The 22,017-nt window shown below is 39.5% G+C and overlaps 1 pseudogene across 1 annotated transcript in view; it reads right to left on the bottom strand.

Moving 5' to 3' along the window:
- Positions 1–2,412: 2,412 nt before the first annotated feature.
- LOC309556533 overlaps positions 2,413–22,017 on the bottom strand; it is an 84,527-nt pseudogene continuing 64,922 nt past the window's right edge. The window contains exons 4-5 of the transcript in view: positions 5,204–5,386; positions 2,413–3,016 (exon numbers count right to left, since the gene is read on the bottom strand). The product of the transcript in view is annotated as an uncharacterized misc_RNA (transcript). The remainder of the gene's footprint in view (positions 3,017–5,203; positions 5,387–22,017) is intronic.

The following is a 22,017-nucleotide window of genomic DNA, read 5'->3' as shown; positions in this document are numbered from 1 at the left end:
CAACTGCTAGACAGTTAAAGCTGCGTGGCAGCACACTCCCGCCTGGTATCGTGAGATACCACTACACAATTATTTTCCATAAACATACAATTAACATTGCATACAGTAGAATGCTATGAAGCCCTCTCCTCTAAGCTAACTATGCTAGAGGTCTAAGTGACTCCTACACATAACACTGAATCAGAATTTTTGGAAGCAGGCATAATTAGGACTGTCTCAGTGACTGGTCTCAGGAAGGTTTTTGGGCTCCCGTCCTTTACAATCCTGACTTCCACACTTCGGACCTTTCCATCATCACTAGCAATGGCCTTTGTAATAACTCCAACTGGCCACTGGATCCGATTGGTTTGCTTGTCTTTTAGAAGAACCAGGTCCCCTTCCTTTAAGTTAGGCTTCTGGGTTTGCCACTTTTTACGTCCTTGGAGAAGTGTGAGTTATTCCCTCCTCCATCTGTCCCAGAAACAATCTGCAAGGTATTGAGCGTCTCTCCATTGACGTTTATATATGTCCTTTTCATCAAAGATGCTCTTTGGTGCTGGGATCTGTCCAATTTTCCGGCTCAATAATGCAGCTGGAGTTAAAACAGTCGGACATTCTGGGTCTGTGGATACAGCGGTCAACGGTCTTGAGTTGATTATTGCTGCGACCTCAGCAAGGAATGTAGTAAGTACTTCATGGGTAAGACGTGAAGAACTCACATCAAGCAACATAGAATCCAGTATGCGCCTTGCCATCCCAATCATACGTTCCCATGCTCCGCCCATGTGTGAAGCGTGTGGTGGGTTGAATTTCCACTGATTTGCAGTGGCGGAGAAGGTGGTCCTTGGAGGTGGCTCTGTCTGAGAAGCTCGCTCCCGCAGGGGTTTGTAAATGCTCTGGGACACTCTCTCGCTATAATTGAACTGGTTGGTCAGTTTTCTCTCCTTCTTGTTCCTGGATGGTATTTCCTCACCTTCTGTCCATTCTTCACTAGCCTGAGCGTCAGACTTGCCATCTGTATCTTTGTCTCCCGGCTCTGTGGAGTCGTTGGTCTGAGTCTCTTCAATGACTCCCAACTTCGCCCCCCGTCGCCGCGCTTCATCAGAGTCTTTGTGTGACATGTTTCCATCCAGGGAGAAATGTATGGCCAGCTGGTCCACGATGCTAATGGGTTTGTAGGCCCGTTCCTTAAAACTGTACCTCACAATGTTCTGGGTGGCATGAGGGTTGTTTGCAGTCAGGATACGAGTGAATTCCTCCTTAAGTTCAGCCTCGCTGAGTTCCAGTTGGTCCGGAGGCTTAACCAGAGTCTTGGCCTGCATCCATTCATCAGCTCCATCCCCAATATCTGTGGAGTCATCTTCATCCTCCAAATTTCTTTTTGAGCAGATGTTGGAACTCAATGCTACAACTTCAGGCCGGATTTCCAGATCAGTATCTGGATCCTCCAGGTGGAAATCGATATCTTCTTCTGAGTTTGTAGAAGACTGTTCCATTAAAACTTGGGTCCTGAAAACCAAATGGTTTGTGTGAGGACAACTGCTGGCACTAAAATCTTCTGCATGAATGCTAGAAAGTGCTCTTGCTTCTCAGGTTTGTTATGGAGAGTTTTCTTAAGTGCAGCAAATCTGGTTAAAGCTTGTTCTCGATTGTTAGGGAGAGTAAGGCTTGGCACTCGGAAGGGTAATGGAGCTACCCAACTGTTGGAATTGTCCTTGAAGAACTCTTCATCCATAATCTTGATGAACTCCTTGTCTTCGACTGAAGGGGCAATCTTGTTGTCATCACGAGTAGTCTGGTACACTGAATCCCCAAAGTCCTTTTGAGAAGTGAGCTTGCAGTTAATACTTTGAAGTGCTTGATATGGAACTTCATTTTTTAAATCAAGTCTTTCCTTCACATAATAGTGCGATGGACATTTCATTAATTGACAGGTAACATAAGTTTTGTAGGAAGCTACATCCAAGAGCTTGTGAGATTGGTCTAAACAGACTTCTCCTATTATCACCCATGCAAGATCAAGTTTCTGGGCCTGAGGAGCATCATCTGGACCGTTACATAACTCTCTTATTTTATGAACTCTAGGAATGTCTCTCCCTAGTAGAATCAAAATCTTAACATCCTTGTTAAGTGGTGGAATGTAGTTAGCAATGTGACTCAAATGAGGGTGATGACGTGCAACCTCTGGTGTGGGGATTTCTTCTCTGATGTTCGGTAGCTGATCACATTCGATTAGAGTTGGAAGAGGAAACTCTGTGTCCTCATATTCTGATGCAACTACGAAGCCATGGGCTCTTCTTCCAGAAGTATTGACCTTTCCTGCACATGTCTGCAAGGTATAAGACCAGGTCTCTCCTTGAATGTTGAATAGGTCAAAGAATTCTGTACTGGCCAATGAGCGATTGCTCTGATCATCGAGTATGGCATACATTTTTATGGATTTTTGTGGACATCCTTCAGGAAAAACTCTTACAAGACATATCTTGCTACAAGACTTGCTATGAAGCCCTTCTCCACATACCTCTGTACACCTTGTGGTTACGGGGTCGGCATATTGCTCAGTTCTCTCCCCGCCATCATCTGATGTAGTCTTGGGGTTGCTGCCAGGTGAAGGTTTCCTTTTGAACAGGTTTGAATGAAGAGCGTCCACATGTTTGGCACTGTTGCAGAGAGAACATCTGATGGCGATCTTACAGTCTCTAGCTAAATGATCGGAGGATGCACAACACTTAAAACAGATATTATGCTCTTTGAGAAATGACTTGCGTTCTTCAATAGGCTTGTCCTTAAATGCACGACATTTGGAGAGAGAGTGTGGAGCATTATGAATAGGACACTGTTGATTAAGATTGCTAGCTTTAATGTCTGTAGCTAAGACGTTGGATGCTATTGCAGTCTTCCTCACGGCAATAGGATGCCTTAAATCCTTGAATTTACTGTTGGTGGCAATACCCCTTGAAGTACTTAAAGGAATGGTGGTTGTATCTGGATAGAAGAAGCTTGGGTCATTCTTGGATCTTGCAACCTTCCGCACGAACTCTGAAAAATAAGAAAAGGGAGGGAAGGAAACACGATGCTCATACTTATACTTTGATCCTACACTAGTCCACTTTACCTGAAGATGACTAGGCAACTTTGCTACAATAGGATTTACGCCCTGAGCAGTGTCTAAATAGCTAAGACCTGGTAAACTAGGATCTAACTTAGCAATTTCAAGTTCATGAAGGAGGTCACCTAACTCTCTAAGCTTATGATTGTCCTTAACAGAGATTTTAGGAAAGTCGTTAAGTCTCTGGAATAAGGCAGATTCAATGACTTCGGGGCTCCCATAGTCTTGTTCTAGACGTTCCCAGGCAGCATCAAGGCCTGCTTTAAAGTTATAAATGTAGACAGATTTAAGTCTCTTTACTTGTTCTGAAGATTGACGCCCCAACCACTTTATTAGTAAGTCAAGTTCTGCTTGAGGATCAATGTCCAAGTTCTTGGTTACCGCCTTAAATGTAGATCTCCAACTCCTGTAGTTTTCTGGGCGGTCATCAAATCCAGACAGTCCAGTTGTAATCAACTCTCGTCAAATCATATACTTGCTGAACTCTGCAATGTCAGTGCTTTCAGTTTTTATAGCCACAGGGTCTACTGATGGTGCGCCGTCTTGGACCATGGTTGGTATCTGATGTTGGCTGGTAGGTAGAGAGAAAGGTGTTGCAGATGGGTTTAATTTAGGTAAGGGTCTGTCGTCTGAAGGTCTCTGAGCATTTGAAGTCAAAGAGAGCTGTATCAAAGGGGGTATAGAGTTCATTCTGTAGTTTTCTGCTGTGCCCTTGTAATCTCTATGCACATAGGGTTGTGGTGGCACATGAGCTGCGTAGGTTGATTCACTTGATTTTGTGACGTGCGGCAGTTGTGGAGGGTCTCTGTTAGTAGGTGCATCTAGTTGACCAGCTTGCTTTGGCGACACATTGCCTTCTGATCCACTTGCTGGATGATTATGAGAAGAATCTCCAACTGTAGGTGGGACTGTATTGTCGTGGTTCTGAGTTAGGACAAATTGTAGGGTCCTTTCAACAGGGTCTTGACAAGCAGGCAAGCTGGTACAAGCTGCTCCTTCTTCTTCCAATAGGGCTTGTTCCAAGACAGATAACTCTGCTAAAGCTACTTCCTTTTCTCTGTTCTTCTGAAGAATTTCTAGCTGAGCCTCTGTTTCTGCTTGTATCCTTGCTTGAATGCGTTTAGCTTCTGCTTTGAAGGCTGCTTCTTTTTCAGAGCAGGCGGCTTGAACCTGGGCTACTGCAACCTTTTGGCGAGCTTTGAGTATTTGGTCGCTCAGTATTGACCTTATAGAGCAGGACCGCAATGACTTAGAAGAAGATTTATGATATGAGCGGGCAGACCTAGAAGATTTTCCTGAGTGTCTGGAAGAAGCAGAGTTACAGGATGTAGTTTCATGTAGCTGTGCCAATCTACCTTCTATCTGTGCTTTTGCTTCAAGATATGTGCTATGCCTCTGCTGGTCATTAGAAGTAAAGTCCTTTAATCCCAATGCAGCTTCCTCTATGTTGGAATGTGACAATAGGGAATAGTACTTCTCAGAAAGTCTTTTATAATTCTCAAATACCTTCTTAACCCTTGAGAGAGCAGTGTTCAATTGCTCAGAATTGTTGCTAGTTTCATTAGTGGCTGTTATACAACTTAAAGTCTTTTCCCACAATGCAGTCAGGTTACTAGATGTTTCTTCCTTACTTGCTTCATAAACCTTCCTTGCCTTCAAGGATGGATGAGGGGCTCTGACAGGACGAGCAGAATGAAGTAAGGAGTCTGCTTTATCTTGACTAAATGCAGGTAATTCTGTGAGATCTCTGTCAGACATAATAAGTACTGTATTTTGGTGTCTTGTTAGAAATCTGCCAGAGCTCAGCTCTGTAAGTAGTGACTTCTGTTAGTAAGCAGGCTGGGCTGAGGTATTTTTTGTTACAATAGTTGGCTAGTGCTGGAACTAGTTCAGACTGGAAGCTCAGCACAGAAGGCTGTAATAGTAATGAAGCATTCAGTAGGTGTCTGGTTTCATATGCAGAGTAATGCTTCTGATGACTGCAGTTAACACACAGGCAAGTGGGTACTCACGTTTCTGAAGATGGAAATTTACTATTCTGAAGCTGCAGAGATACCTGTGATGGATTCTTCCTGGAAATTTACTTTCTGAAGCTGTATATTCCTGGAAATTTACTTTCTGAAGCTGCAGAGATAACTGTGTGATGAACCATAGAAATTTACTGTTCTGTCTCAGCATCGATTGTACCTGTGACCTCCTTGTAGACCCAGTCTGTAAGTGTGTGCAGCAGGTTGAATGATGGCTTTAACAGATAGTTTACTCAATGAATAAAGACTCCAGAGGTGTTCTCCAATGCTTCTTTATGCTTCAAGTTAGCAAAGGCATAAACATAGAGACTTTTCCATAGGTAAATTTCCAATGAAGTTACACAGCTTCCACACTCTGCAGTCTCCTCATAACAACTAAACAAAATGGGAGTTACAGCAGGAAAATGGAGGTGGGAGCAACCAACTAGCCAGAAACAGCAGGGGTGTAAGGAAGATGCCATTAACATAGCATAACATAACATGTAATAACAACTGCTAGACAGTTAAAGCTGCGTGGCAGCACAGTGGTTTTAATAAGCGGGTGCTCTCTAATTAAAATTGGAAGATTAGTGGGGTTAGTCCACAGAAGGAAGTATGTTTGCCCTTGAAACCAGTCTCTCTCAGGGCTAACCCTTTGATGCGTTTTTAACTGCGCCAAAAATGCATAGTCGTACATTTTTCTTCCACATACAACCAAGTTAGATAAGATGGGTCTTTACGGGCCAATGGAAGGAGGAGGATCATATACCACATGTAATTGTCTAAAATATAACTTTATTGTACATATTAAAATTGGTACAATACATAGGAATGGCTACCCATGTCTGACATAACTCAAATCAACAACCATAATAGAATTGCAATGTAGAAATACTTCCCAAAAGGGAGTGCCAATAATTTAATATCAGAAGATGATGTTAGGGTCTCAGATGGAGCACGGTCTAAGGGTCCCCAGCAAGCTGACGCGTTTCGTTTTTTTATTGGGAATGTTATATAGCAGAAAGTAAAAAAAATATATATATATATTTTTCAAAGCTGTTGCTCTTTCTTTGTTTATAGAGCAAAAAATAAAAATCCCAGAAGTGATCAAATACCACAAAAAAGGACATTCATTTTATTTGGGTACAGCGTTGCAGGACCGCGCAATTGTCAGTTAAAGTAACGCAGTGCCGTATCGCAAAAACTGGCCATGGTCATTAAGGGGGTAAAACCTTCTGGTCCAGAATTATATGCAGGTTTAGGGCATTCACAAAACATGTTATTAAAAAGACAAGTGTATGATTAATGTTGTCCTTTGAAGCTACAGACCCCCTTCCCTGCTAAATAGTATTTTTAAAAATTGTTTTTTGCATGCCCCCCATGGCAGTGCTCAGTCACATGTACCATTTATTTTATAAAAAATTGAAAACTAGCCTAAAAATGGCCAGAAAAACAAATAAATAAATAAAAAGCAAAAAAACAAAAAACAAAAGAAGATTCAGCTCCTATAGTCTTCAGTGAGGTTCAGCACTATGTTTAGTATTTGGTATCAGTCATTCGGTCACTCAAAATGAACTCCAGACAAAACACTAAAAATATCACTGAATGCAGTGATCTAATCAATAAATAAATATTTTATTGTTTTTAAACACAACTAATATAAATGCCAGAATATTTAAAGGTATTCCCTGTACAGTGACACTCACATGAGTGTGAGGATCAGCCAACCCAGTTGAGTTTTGCTGCATATTTATTTTTTTGACATGGAACCTACTAATAAGAGGAGATAGGAAAGTGATGACCTTGTCCATTAGCTTTTGATCCTTCACTGATCAGTCAGGGTGCAGGTGATCTTGCTATGTGTGTGCATCATAAAAATAAAATCAGGCTACCAACCTTGCTGTGCTCTCTGCCAGTAATGTGTAAATCTTAGGACTTGTTGGACAAAATTTCAAACTCTTCAGCAAGTAAGACACCTCTGCTATTTGCTTGAAGCTCAGCTAGTCTGAAAATGCATTAATTAAAATGTGAATAAATAGTTTAATCTAACATTAGAAGATTATTGCTCGTGCATAAGCATTTTACACTTGCTATGTTTAGAAAGCTCTCTGGCATCACCAATATAAATCGCTCTACTAATCCTGTATCGTCTTTCTCTGAAGACTGAGGTCTGATATTTGCTCTCTGTATAGAGGATAAGACTGAAAACAGTGATTGAGGACTTGTACATAAAATGACAGATACCATCTTACTTAAATGACAATGATGCCCTTTTGAAATCATCAGGATTTAATGCATTATTTCAAAAGGGTAATGAGAAACATGAGTCTATGTTGTAGGTTCAGCTTAGCACATATTCATCTATTTTAATAAATGTTACAAGACAGAGTTCTATTTTTACCATATATTTTGAGTAACATTATAAACGTTTATTTATGCACGGTCTTGATATAAATGTAAGACACTGTGGCTTTATTCTGTCAAAAATAAATGTTCAAAAAATGATCCATTCAACCAAAATGAGATTCCATCATTCAATATAGGGGATGTCTTCATTATTGTCTGTTGGACGGTAATGGCGCACCATAGGCTATTTTTGTTTATGCCCACAGAGATGTCGGATTTGCCAGGACAGTCCCGCATCATTGACCTTAACCCTGATGATGCAGTTACTCAAAAAGACACTCATTATAGTGATTGAGGGCCACAAGTGGGCTTCTCCAGGAAGTGAGCAGAGACTGGGTGGGACCACCAGTCCACTGGGTGGGCCTGAGGCAGATTGGGGTTACGGTTACAGGGGGACTACGGAATTAAACTAGAATATTGGTAAGTAGAAAATGCACCACATCCCATATATTTGAGCCAAATTTGGAAAATGGATAGTAGGATATATTTTTTATGTGCTTTACATCAAATGACACTGAATTATATAAAAAAATGATCATGTATTTCAACATCAATAAAAACATGTATTTAATAAATAAATAAAAACCATTTGCAAATAGGGTTAAGTTCATGTTGGTCTTGTTCTGCATAATTATACTTTGATGAAAAAATCCTGACATGTTTCGCCCACTGGGATTCTTCGCGGGATATTTTGTTTGCATAATGTTCCCATGCAGTTTTAATATGCTACTTTGGCAAATTGACTACATAGTTCAAACTAAAGTCTTCTACTCCCATCCAACCAGGTAGGGTAGTATATGAACACAGGAGATATATAAATACCCAGTAAATGCATGTCTTGTTAGGGATTGTGCTTGCAGCTGCAGACACACGGATGCACGCATAATCTCTAACAAGATATGTTTGTGGCATACCAAGTCCAAACCATGTGTGAGGATTGCTCTCCCTCATATGACCTGTAATTGCACTACATTTACTGGGTCCTTATATATCTCCTGTGGTCATATACTACCCTACCTGGTTGGATGGGAGTAGAAGTCTTTTGCTTGAACTATCTAATCAATTTGTCCAAGTAGCATAATTATCTGCGTGGGAACATATTGCAGACAAAATATCCCCTGAAGAAACCCAGTGGGCGAAACATGTCAGGATTTTGCCATCAAAGTATATTTATGTAGAACAGGAGAAACATAAAATGTAAAGCAAGACCGATATGAAATAAACCCTAAGTGCAAATGGTTTTTTATTGGAGTTAAATACATGTTTTTATTGATGTTAAAATAAATGATGAATTTTTAATATAATTCAGTGTCGTTTGATGTAAGGCACCAAAAAAAAAAAAAAATCTCAATACCCATTTTGCAAGAATGGTAAGTAAGGTTTATGGAAATGACCCCCAAAAAACCTAACCATAAAATCTCTAGAACTTCAGATGCTGGTTCTCCTTACAGTTGTGTAAGTTTCATACACAGCAAAGTTATTACAAAAAAAATATGCAGAGTGGAACTTGCAGTTCAGTTTTATAGACCCACTTTATTGTTTATGCAATTATTATAGTATCAGGTAGTGGTAGGAGCTCATACTGAGGAATGGACTCTCAGGACAAATCTTCACCCTTGTTACACCATTGGAATTAGTGTCCTAGCATTAAACTGGCCGATAGAGGCAATCACTTCATAGATGTGAGTAAGAGTATATACAGGCAGAAAGGAGTTGATTTAATAAAGGCAAATAGACTTTTCACTTTACAAAGGAATTGTCTGCAGAGTTTAGTGAATGCGATGAAATTCTGCTGACTTCTATTATACAATCATGTGCACATAAAATGCTGTTTTTTTTTTTTTTTTTCAATTTTCCTTGCACATGATTGAATATTCATTGTGTCGTGGAATTTTCCTCAGGTACAAAATACCTGTTACCTGTTAGTCAGTGATACCAAATCAGAAATATATAGCTATATATATATATATATATATATATATATATATATATATATATATATATATATATATATAGTGAGATCAGATAAGACTCAAGATGGTTGAATCAAAATGACCCGATTTATTATTCCGTGTCTGAGTTTAAATATACCATATGACGTATAAAAAGTAGGTTGTATTATCATCTGATGTATAAAAAGTAGGTTGATATTAAGATCTTTTTGTCCAATCAAGGTTAGCAATTTATTATGGTAAGCAAAGGGTTAATAGTCTATATTGCGATGTCTGTGATTTCCATCAGGGAATTTTCCGGGGACTTTTGATTCAGATATAAATTGTTCTGTGGTCAAGATGTCCAGACGGAGTTCCTCTTTATGAGAGCTAGGGAATTTTGGAAGTTGCAGACTATCTCAGCTTATCAGATATATTTTTAGCTTTTGAAAGCTCATGAAATATGAAATAAAAATCAAGAGAGACAAGAGATTAATACATTTGCAGCCATTTTGTACAAGCAGAGAAGCCATCTTGCCACCTCAATTGCAAAATGAAATTTCACCACATTCACTAAGCTCTGGGGAAAATTCCTCTGCAAAATACAAATTCCCTTGCAAATTTAACAGCTCATTCCCCTTTAGTAAATAGCCCCCAATGTGTCATGGGTCATGCCAAATAAGTTCTAATTGTAATATTCTGTTTGATTGCCATGAGTAGTACAGGTGCTTTTTTTCTTTGAAGATCGTAAATAGGTAAAAGCACACAAATCACAAGACAACAAGACATCGCCCAGTTTATGTGGAAGCAAGTTTCCAGTGGTAAATATGACTTTGAAATGACTATGAAAAAAAAAACCTCGTTTGGGAAATTTGCTTTCAGTATATGCATCCTATGCTCTTTGTAGAAAATACAAGTGCCCAGATCTAGGACTACTGTTGGAAAGAAAAAGAAGCGGGTAATATTTATATTAATTTTCCCCAACCACATGCATGCTAAGTGTTTAATTACAGTTCTGCCATCTCTATTGTTATTCTCTTGTCATGATATCCTTTTCTGTTGTTTACCTGATTCAATTGTACATCTGTAAATGTCAAACAGTGCCATCAATCCACTAAGTGGAGAAGAGTTCTAAAATAAATAATAAGTCATGGAAGAAACACGAAGGCTGCCATTTATCACATTTTCTTCTATATACAGTGCCTTGCGAAAATATTCGCCCCCCTTGAACTTTTCAAACTTTTGCCACATTTCAGGCTTCAAACATAAAGATATAAAACTGTAATTTTTTGTGAAGAATCAACAACAAGTGGGACACAATCATGAAGTGAAACGAAATTTATTGGATATTTCAAACTTTTTTAACAAATAACAAAACTGAAAAATTGGGTGTGCAAAATTATTCACCCCCTTTACTTTCAGTGCAGCAAACTCTCCAGAAATTCAGTGAGGATCTCTGAATGATCCAATGTTGACCTAAATGACTAATGATGATAAATAGAATCCACCTGTGTGTAATCAAGTCTCCGTATAAATGCACCTGCACTGTGATAGTCTCAGAGGTCCGTTTAAAGCGCAGAGAGCACCATGAAGAACAAGGAACACACCAGGCAGGTCCGAGATACTGTTGTGGAGAAGTTTAAAGCCGGATTTGGATACAAAAAGATTCCCCAAGCTTTAAACATCCCAAGGAGCACTGTGCAAGCGATAATATTGAAATGGAAGGAATATCAGACCACTGCAAATCTACGAAGACCTGGCCATCCCTCTAAATTTTCAGCTCATACAAGGAGAAGACTGATCTGAGATGCAGCCAAGAGGTCCATGATCACTCTGGATGAACTGCAGAGATCTACAGTTCATCTCAACGTTTGTTGAGATAAGTTAAAAAAAAAAACTTTTGTGATCTTTTTTTGCAGTTCTCTGTATATACCAAACTATGTACATACTGTGAAAAGCAGAAAGATATTGTTTCAGATGCATGTAAATAGAAGATAATACTTTTTGTTAACACGCACAATAGTAATTGTTTATAAATAACAATTCACATGCAGAATGAATATAGCAATACAAAAAAAAGCTGAAGTGACTAGGATTTCAAACAGTAGTTTAAAAAATTGAAAATCCTATTTTAAGAATAAACAAAAAAAAAAAGTAAGACCAAAAGTGAAAAAAAAAAAAAAATGATTGACGTCAGAATCTGTGCTAGAACATTATCCTGCTAAAGAAATGCAATTTTTAATGGAATAAAGTCTTTAGGAACAAAATAATACATGCATGAGAAATAAAACAGAATGAAGTGAGAAAGAAATGGAAATAAGTTGGGATATGTTCTGAGATTTTTTATTATCTAAGGGATAACAATAGCTATTGAAAATGAGCAGCTGGTCAGACATTTGCTAGGTCAACTTCGGCAGCTCATTAATGTTTAATTTTCTTTCTGTTCAGCCATCGGGTTCATCAAAAAAAAAAGAAAATACTTGATTCCCCTATCCACACATTCAAGGTGGACAGGGAAATCCTCCCCGCTGAGCTTTTTGTTTTCTGACAGCGGGGAGACTTCTTTACAACCACCCTGCTCATACATGGATTGAAATTCATCAGGTCCCTGCTGAACCAGCCGAATTTTGATCCATGTATGTCTGACTTGAAGCATTTGGCCTTTTATGTAGCACTGCTTTATACAGGCAATATAAAGGATTTTTGGTATGTGACAGCTTGGTGCCCAACCTAACTAAAATTAAAATATAATATACTGTACGAGTGCAGTAAGTCATTTTTGTAATTTTGCACTGGAAATGCAAGAATATGTTTAAAACATAATACATTTATTTGTTACTTTTAATTTATCTAAATGTTTTTAAATTGATCACATCAAATCAAAATGCTAGTGGTGAATCTACCTATATGGATTGAAATACTTTACACATACAGGATTTTTTTACACCATTATTTCAAAGCTTTGTGGGGCTATAAACATTCACTTCTTTTTATTGTGATAATAAGAACATGTTACCAAAGAAAAAAGTATAATGTGTTATCAGCGTCCACATATTTTTTGGTATCATTGCAGTGTGTATTGTAATAAATGTTTTTTTTTTTTTTGTGAGTTTAACATTTTTTCAGGATTGCTCTTCTGAAGTTTTACTTTTTTAAATGTGAAGATTTCTACAATATTTTACATTACTATTCTACCCTAACTAGTATTGCAAAGGTAGATAAGCTACTAGAATTAATCTGCCCAGTTTCTTAATTGCTGTAGTATATCAGCCACACATCACACGCATTGCCATGAAGGCGATGAGCAAAGGATAAAGCAGCATTGTTAGAGGAAGCAGTAAAGCACAACCCTTGTGTAGCACTGCAAAACAGGAAGCTGTGCCTGTATTAATAATGAACAAATGTGAATGTTTCACATAAAGTATATTATTTCAAACTTTGAATAGAAAAAAAGTAATAAAAATTAACATACACTAACTAGATAATATACAGTTAGGAGATCTTTTTTGGGCATATCTAAAAAGATTAACACGACTATACATTTCAAAACCTGCACAAGACAGGGACACCTGACAGGTCTGTCTTGTGCCTTTAGGTCTGGTTAACACCAGACCACTTGGTAAAATGCAGCATTTTACCATGCATGTAGCTGCCAGTGTGATGCACATTTCAACACGTCACACTGCTGTTTTTTTCTTCTTTTGTTATCTTCATTTAAAGTGTTAAATGGTGACACTTTATATATGTCTTCTGTTAGCAGCATGGTGTGCTGCAAAAAATGAAGACATGCTTTTTCTCCTGCATTGCACCACACTGCACATCATACCAGCATTGTGGTGTAAATGGGGTACATTAAAAAAAAAAAAAAAATTCTATGTGCCCTAGCAGTGACCTAAATTTTGTTCAGTGTGGAAAAACACGGGTCACAACACCTAGTGTGAACAAGCCCTAATTCATCAAGGCAGTAGACAAACATGTTTTAGTTCAGAAAGATTTGTACAGCAAGTCCATAGCATAAAGCAAGAAAAACATCTGCTCATCCGAGCTTGTACTTATAAACCCAGGCCAGTTCCTGCCCCCTAATGGGTTCCCCAAACAGGCAGCATATATACCGTTTTATGGTATTCTGCCAGCATCCAACCATTTTATGTAGCAGCTCCCACATAGGCCCCCACAGCAGCGAGAGAGATAGAGCCTAGAACAGCAATTAGCTTGCATATATGAAGGCCTGTGGATAGCTGAGACTAAGAATGAGGACCACACCATAAAACCATAATATACCATATGGTCTTTAGAATTTTGCCACCATGTTTAAAAGGGCCAATTATTTAGCTTTTGGATAAGCCAGCCCCATCCCTACAAAATGACCAGAAAAGCCATAGTATCAGTTATTTGGAAGTTGCTGACCAGGATAGGGAAATCCAAGAAAGCAAACTGGGAACTGGTATCCTGCAATTATACAAAATCAAATAACAAACATGAAGGCCTGGGGGAGGGGAGAATCTCTTTTTGAAATATGTGTACCTTTAATAGTCCCAGAGTGGCATTGTCTACATCTGAGTAAATAAATATATACTCTTTACATCATACAAACAATATATTTATTTGCTCACATTCATCTCAGCACAAATATTGTTGTATAACAAACATTTAAAACTACTTAAAACAAATTCTGCAGGGCTTGCTTATATGGCTTATATTAGGCCTTTATATTGACATTAAGCAGCGTGAGTTATTCCTTTGCACAGGTTAGTGCATTTGAATTGACTTACTTTCCACATACTAGGATTTCTCCATGCTCTATTTGATCACATTTCCTTGTAATGCAAATTACCACCTATAGTGAACAAACAACCAGGTCAGTTAAAGTAAAAGTTTACTTGTACATCCAAAGGCAATCCAGCTTGTACTGTTCATATAATAATGCAATATACCCAGGGTTTCCAAACTTTTCAAACAAAGGGCCAGTTTACTGTCCTTCAGACTTTAGGGGGGGGGGGCGGCAGGTTGTGGTCAGTGGGGGTAGAAAATGTCCTGAGCCCAGCATCAGTGAGATTAAAACATGGGGCTCCCCATCATTGGTATAGTACCCCATCATTGGTCTCAGTGGAAGAAATGGTGCCCCATTGTTGGTGTCAGTAGGAGGAATAGTGCCCCGTCACTGGTATCAGTGGAAGAAATAGTGCCCATTGTTGGTGTCAGTAGGAGAAAAAGGGCCAGATTAAGGCTAGCAAAGGGCCACATCTGGCCCTTGGGCCATAGTTTAGAGATCCCTGCAATATATTTTACTCCAACATTGATCCAAACTGCAACTACAGGAAAGCTTAATTCATAAGTCTATAAGATGAGGTTTAAGATGTTAGGACTGTGACACATCACATCAAAGTGACTGGTCTTATTATGGGTATGGGCCATATACACCAAGCACAAATGAATAATATCAACTGTCCAAATGCACTGTCCTGTGTCATGTAGATCCACCATTCATAAAGGGAAGTTCCACTACTGTTGGGCAGGAGATAACTGCACTAGAGAAGTCCATAATCACTTATACTTAGACATGTGGTATTAACAGAGAAAATCTTGGAACAGCTTTGCCTTTATGAGGATTGTCTTTTATATGTCATGCTTCCATGCTGCTTGCATCTTGCCATATATCAAGGTCACAATGCCATTCTAGCATTACAATGCAAAAAGGATTTTCTTTTTTGGAAGTGTAATATCACTTCTCACTGCATAACTAGTATTGAATACCAGTGGTATTACTGCCTTCAGAAGTTATGCAACAGTCCCAGATATTACATTGTTCTGCACAATAAAGTGCAGAATGAGCAGATTCAAAAAGTGCAATACAAATTTAACTGAAAGGTGCAATGACCACCAACTGCGACATGTAGTTATCCTGTAAGGTTTCCGTGAATAGGCGGGCCTTTTGTGAGTGCGCAGTCCCCTCTTCCCAGTCAATGTCAGGATAATTGAAGTCCCCCAATATGATGACTGATCCCAGTTTTTGCCACTTTACCCAATAGTGGATTCTCCTACTAGAGAAAACGCAGTCCTGGATCTATTGATCACTAATGACCCAGACCTAATCTCGGAGGTAGGCGTCCAGGACAACCTGGGCTCTAGCGATCACAGGATGATCACATTTAGAGTAAATAACAATATAACAAGGCAAGAGGGGAACATAGGAACCCTAAACTTCAGAAGGGCAAACTTTCCAAAATTGTACTCATTGATGGAAAGGGTAAACTGGGACCAAACCCTGGGATCACTGATCACGGAGGAAAAATGGGAATGCTTTAGGAACATATTAAGCAAATGCATCTTGCAGTGCATTCCTATGGGAAATAAATTTAGAAGAGACAAAGCCAAACCTGGCTGGCTAAACCGTAGCATTAAAAAACTTATTAGGGGAAAAAAAATGGCCTTCAAGAAATATAAATCAGAGGGCACAGTATCGGCTTTCGAGCAATACAAGGAGGCAAATAAGAAAAGTAAATACGAAATCAAAATGGCTAAAATCAACTTTGAGAGACAAATAGCGGAGGATAGTAAAAAAAAAAAACAAAGAAATTCTTTAAATATATCAACAGCAAAAAAACTAGGGCAGAGCATATTGCGCACATAATTAACGATGATGGGAGGATGGTTACAGAGGACACTGAAAAGGCAACCGTGCTGAATGCTTTTTTCTCGTCAGTCTTAACACAAGAAAAGGAGGGGTACACTGACCATGACTGTATGGCTAGTAGTAATACACAGGACTTGCCACTATGGCTAACATAGGGTGTAATCAGGGAAAGGCTGGATAAACTTAACACAAACAAATCACCAGGCCCGGATGGCGTACACCTGAGAGTTCTCAAGGAACTCAGTAAGGTTATATCTAGACCACTGTTCCTGATCTTTGCTGACAGTATTAGGACAGGAAATGTACCAGGGGATTGGAGGAAAGCTAACGTGATTCCAATATTCAAAAAGGGGCAGAGGCATATCCCGGGAAATTATAGGCCTGTCAGTTTGACATCGATAGTATGTAAACTTCTGGAGGGGATGATAAGGGACTATATCGTAGAGTTTGCTAAAGACAACAACATCATCAGCAGTAATCAGCACGGGTTTACAAATGGGCATTCTTGTCAAACCAATCTCTTAACATTCTACGAGGAGGTGAGCTGTGAGTTAGATAGGGGCAGACCAGTGGATGTGGTGTACCTGGATTTCGCTAAGGCGTTTGATACAGTTCCCCACAAGCGCTTAATCTACAAAATAAGGTCTGCAGGTATCGACAGCAGGGTTTTTGCTCTTGGATACGGAACTGGCTAAAAGGACGTGTCCAAAGGCTGGTAATAAACAGCGCATACTCAGACTGGTCTGAGGTGGTAAGCGGGGTCCCCCAAGGCTCAGTCCTGGGACCAACCTTGTTCAATTTTTTCATAAACAGCATTGAGGACGGGATCAGTAGTTCGATATCAATTTTTGCAGATGACACAAAATTGGGCAGGCCTATAACTGCTCAGCATGAAGCAGATATCCTACAGAATGACCTGGACAAAATAACGGAGTGGGCAACGACATGGCAAATGAGGTTTAATGTGGAGAAGTGTAAGGTTTTGCACTTGGGGACTAAAAACATAAAAGCACAATACACGTTAGGGGGGGAACCCTTGGGGGAATCAAAAATGGAGAAAGATCTGGGAGTCTTGGTTGATGATAGATTAGGCAATAGCATGCAATGTCAAGCGGCAGCTGCCAAAGCCAGCAGAATATTAGCATGCATAAAGAAAGGGATGTATTCCAGAGATAAGACTATAATTTTTAACCTCAGGCAACGTGGGGGGTTCTTTACTGTTAGGGCTACAAGATTGTGGAATTCTCTACCACAAGAGGTGGTTTCTGCGGGAAGTACGGTGGCTTTCAAAAGACTCTTAGATGTACATCTCAAGGATCAGAACATTCAGGGCTATGTAAGATGATTACAGCCACATACACCTATACAGGTTGAACTGGATGGACTATTGTCTTTATTTAACCTCACCTACTATGTAACTATGTAATTTCATCAATATACATTAGAGATGCATGCCATACATAAAGTAAAAGTCCAAATCCATGAAAGAAATCCAGATCTATGTCAAAAAGTTCCCAGAAATGACCAGTTTCTGGAAATAGTACACACAATGGAGTGCCATGCAAGAGAGAAAGTGTTCCCCTAAACCGCTCCACCAAAAGAGTTAATTGGCTTCTTACCAGAACGATGGATCCTATAGAGCGTCATAAAGCGCCTTGCTGGCACGAATCATAAGACACTCTGGTCATAGAAAATGCACCTTACAAGTCCTGGGTGGATGCACTCAGTATAAAAGGTTAAAAAAAACAGAAGGGACCACCATAGTGCAGTATCTTCTAAAAACACTTAGCTCATTAAGTAATAACACATGGTTTTAGTAAAACAGCAGCTTGAAATGAAACAAATGCCTCCCCTGTCTCCCACTTGCAAGCGTGTTGATGTCATGCTTGTGGCCCTCCCAACGTGTTTCTCTGTAACAAGCATTCTAAGGGAAAAGAGACTGACATGGGACATGTATGGCATAACTTAAATACAGTTTGGAAGGAGGATATTTCAGCAAGAAAAACCACCAAAAATAGCAAAAATGTAATTGACAAAACTAAGTTCCTTAAAAAACAAATAACAGACCACTGAAATTCTCAAAATAAAAGAAAAAATATTAATTAAAAAAAACAGTAATAATTAACATATCGCCATCTTGTGGTCAAATAAGATAATTACACCACACATAACAGTTAATGCAATTACCACAGTTCTCCAATTCAGAGCTGTTTACACTTAAGATCATTGAATACTACAGTTATATATATTGTATTAAAATAATTATAAAATCATGATTCCCTTACCATATACATAAAAACACAAGATAATTGAAAATGGAAAGGAAAATTTGTGAATACTCACCAACTGGAAAAAAGAAGGTTCTTTATTATGGCATAAATATTAATGTCTGGAAAAATTATGGCCCCTAAAACCTTATTCTCACCACCAGCGCTGTATAATACTGCTTGGGCACTGGAGGAGATACACAATACATTTGGTAGAGCAGGATATAAAGTCCTCTATTTGATAAACCCTATGCATAACCATAGACTCAAGAGACTCTGTTAAAGAATAATCCATATCCGACTAGGGGAGAAGAAGAGAAAGAAAAAAGAATAGGAGTAGAATAAGAAAGGAAGGAATAGGGAAGGGCAGGTGGGGATGCCACATGTGAGACCCCCTGTCAGGGAACCACAACACACATAGGAGATAAGTGGGTGAATATTATGTATATTATTGAGGTAAGTGCTAATGTGTAAGATGGTGCTGAAGTCAATCAGAATGTATAAAATTAATACAGGTGTTTCAGGTAGTTAAACATTTCTGCTATCTATCATAAACAAATTCCTACTTTCTCATTAATTGAATGTATTCTGCAATCTACTCAGTGATGTTGTAGACCTCCAGTAGCTTGGATTAGTGCCCAAGTAGCTAATTAGAAGAAACGTAAGATAACCTCATGTGCAGTTAACAACAGCAATAAAAACATTAGTGAAAAACTGCTATATGGCCATATATAACTCCATACATAAAGACACCTTCATCCCAAATTGAACATGTAAAAAATGTTTCAAAGAATTGCCATGAGGCGGATGCAGAAAAAATGACCCAATTCCAATGGTGGAAGACGCCAATCCGCCCTATGGTGAGTGGGCTATTGCATCTGCGACGTGGAAAATCCTGAGGAACAAATGGAAAGGGGGGGGGGCCTAACAGGATTTTTATGGTGTCATACAAAAAATTGTAAAGACAGATGAATAAAAATTGAAAAGTTTTATTACATCAAGACAAACATACCTTTAAAAATACAAAGAACAGGATAAATGTACCCATTCAAAGGACACATGATATAACAAGTAGATGGATATTATGACTAGTAGGACATGGAAAAATACAAATTTATCAAAGAACCAGAACATCTGGCAAATTGGTGTAAGGGGTCCATGTCCATCCGAAATACTTTACATGTTTTGCAGTGTTTAAACCGCTTCTTCAGAAGTTTATTATACAAATTGATATAGATACTCTAGTACAAAATAAATAGAACAGAGAAACAGCGTCAGTAACAAACATTTCATAAATACATATTACAATACAACAGCTCATTGATTGTACCCCATGACCGGCACCAGTGTGTGTCTCCCCCACCGAAGCCACAAAGGCACAGATGAAAAGGTGATTGGAGGTAAACACCCAGCCACATCAGAAGGTCCCCTGGGCGGGTGCGGTGGCATGCAAAAAGACGCTAGCCCTGCAGTAGAAAAGGTGAATAGAAGAAAAATAGTCATAGAAAGAGAGGAGGAACAGATTACAGGTATACTTAAAAGAGGGAGCCCACCTATACTTCGGTAGGCAGAATAAATGCCTCTTATATATCCTTAAGTCCTCTGAGGTTTAAAATAAGATCAAGGGATGACCCATATCATAGTATGATGGTATGATCCATTGAATCCCACACCTGAGAGAAAAACATATTAAGGGTAAAGATTATAGTGACAATATTTTTGACTGGCTGAATATAGCACCACACAGAGATATATATAATATCAGATGTGTTCATACCATAAATATGGTCTTAAAGATAATCAGGGGGCCAGAATGTGCGGTCGGCAGACTATATAATTGGACACAAGTAAAAACCCATGTTAGCAGAGATTGTCACCAGATGAATCTCAGTAAAGGATGTAACCGATTATGTCCAAATCACAGACTCTCAATAGAGAAACTAAAAAAGGGAACAAAAGAAAGAGATCAAAGTAGTGAGTCTAAAGTATTCATACTGTTATACCAAACACTAAACAGAGTAGCGTGGAAGTCAGCATCCAATACCTTGTATCCAGATCGCACAAAGATAATGAATCCCTGTTTGCTGTTTCTAAATAAGCTGACAGAAAATCTATTTTTTAGTGCTACTACCACCAACTGAAAGATCCCTGTGTATAAGGAAACTAGCAGCAAGCCAAACAGCAGCTGGAGGAGAATCTGCCATTTTACAGTGGTAGTGTGGCAAGTCAAGATCATTGGTTGGTGGGTCAACAGGCAGTGGGGCAACATCTTTGGTTGGCAGGTTCTTAATGTATGTAATGTAATGTATCTTTTACCCATTCCCTTTGGGGAGCAGATATCTGCAAACCCCCACATGCCTTTTTGGGGGAGAGGATGTGGGGATGAGGCTCTTGTCCCCTAAAAATGGGGAGAATGTGCCTTGTAAAGGGAGGTGGGGAAGCTTTGCCAACCCCCTTGCAAGGTAGCTTCCTAATGTTCAAAGGTATATGGCCTTGTGTGCTTCAAGGAATAGGGCAGCACACTCCTGGCCACTCAAACTGTATGCCTGGCTTAGAATCCTGCAGGTTACTTTAAAAAGTTTTTTATATGTCCCCTATAGCAGTGCATAGGTAAGCACTCTCTTTCAATCTCTCGCTTGACTCATCCCTACTGACTGGCTCAGGGAGGCATCACTCCCTCTACAGTGTTTCTGCCATTGAGGGAACATTGCCTCATTGAATTGGCCAGTGAGAGAGCCGGGACCTTGAGATACGTAATTCATTAACTTGCCATCTTGTTGCTGGTAAGTTATAACCAGCAACAGGATCACATAGATGGGACATGGACCTAAGACATGTCAAAAGAAAAAAAAAATAATAATAATCAAAAACTGTATCAAGAAGTATGCCAGGAAAGAGCGTAACATTACAGAGGATTGTCAAACATTGCAAGGGTAGATAAAAGGGGTTCATTTAGAGATAAAGACAAAAGTTAATGATGGATAGGTACAGACACGATCCCCACTTAATGAGGCTCACTGGTTTGGGAAACTCTTCTACCCAGAGGCGTAACTAGAACCTTTAGGGCCCCGGTGCAACAAACCATGAAGGGCCCCCGGACCCCTGGACGGGGCCCTTCCCTTCAAGCCTGGGGCTCTTCCCACTGATCCTGGGGCCCTTTACTCTCATTGCATGGCCCTTTATTACGGTCCCGCAGCGGGACCCTTTCACAAGTTCTGCAGTGAGCCCCCTTTCTGCCATCTTGGGGCCTCCCCACAGTGGTGGAATGTCAGGGCCCGGTCGCAAGTGTGACCTTTGCAATCCTGGAAGTTCATCCACTGGTGTCAGTATTTTTTATTTTTTGGTATTTGAATTGTAATATTTTTTATCATTTTATTTTTATTTTTTTACAATGTCACTGACTATGACTCTGTCTATTCAGAAAAGGAAGGAGCTGGTAAATTACATATTTACCGACCACTTCCTGGTACTCTTTTGTGACACATCCCCTGCAGCAGCTGGCAGGAGAGGGGAGGGAGCACAGTTGGTGGGAGGGAGCAGGGGCACACACGGGGCCCAGAGACAGCAGAACACAAGTGAACTGGATAGGAGGAGTGGCAGGGGCAGCATACAGAGGAACCAATCTCCTCAATTTTCCTCCTGCAGCTACAAGAGGAAAATAGGAGGACAGTGATCTCTCTACATG

The sequence above is a fragment of the Pelophylax lessonae genome (assembly GCF_965119305.1).
Source record: "Pelophylax lessonae genome assembly, chromosome: 5".
Classification (NCBI taxonomy): Eukaryota; Metazoa; Chordata; class Amphibia; order Anura; family Ranidae; genus Pelophylax; species Pelophylax lessonae.
The sequence above is the reverse complement of the archived record's forward strand: the minus strand, read 5'-3'. Positions and strand labels throughout refer to the sequence as shown.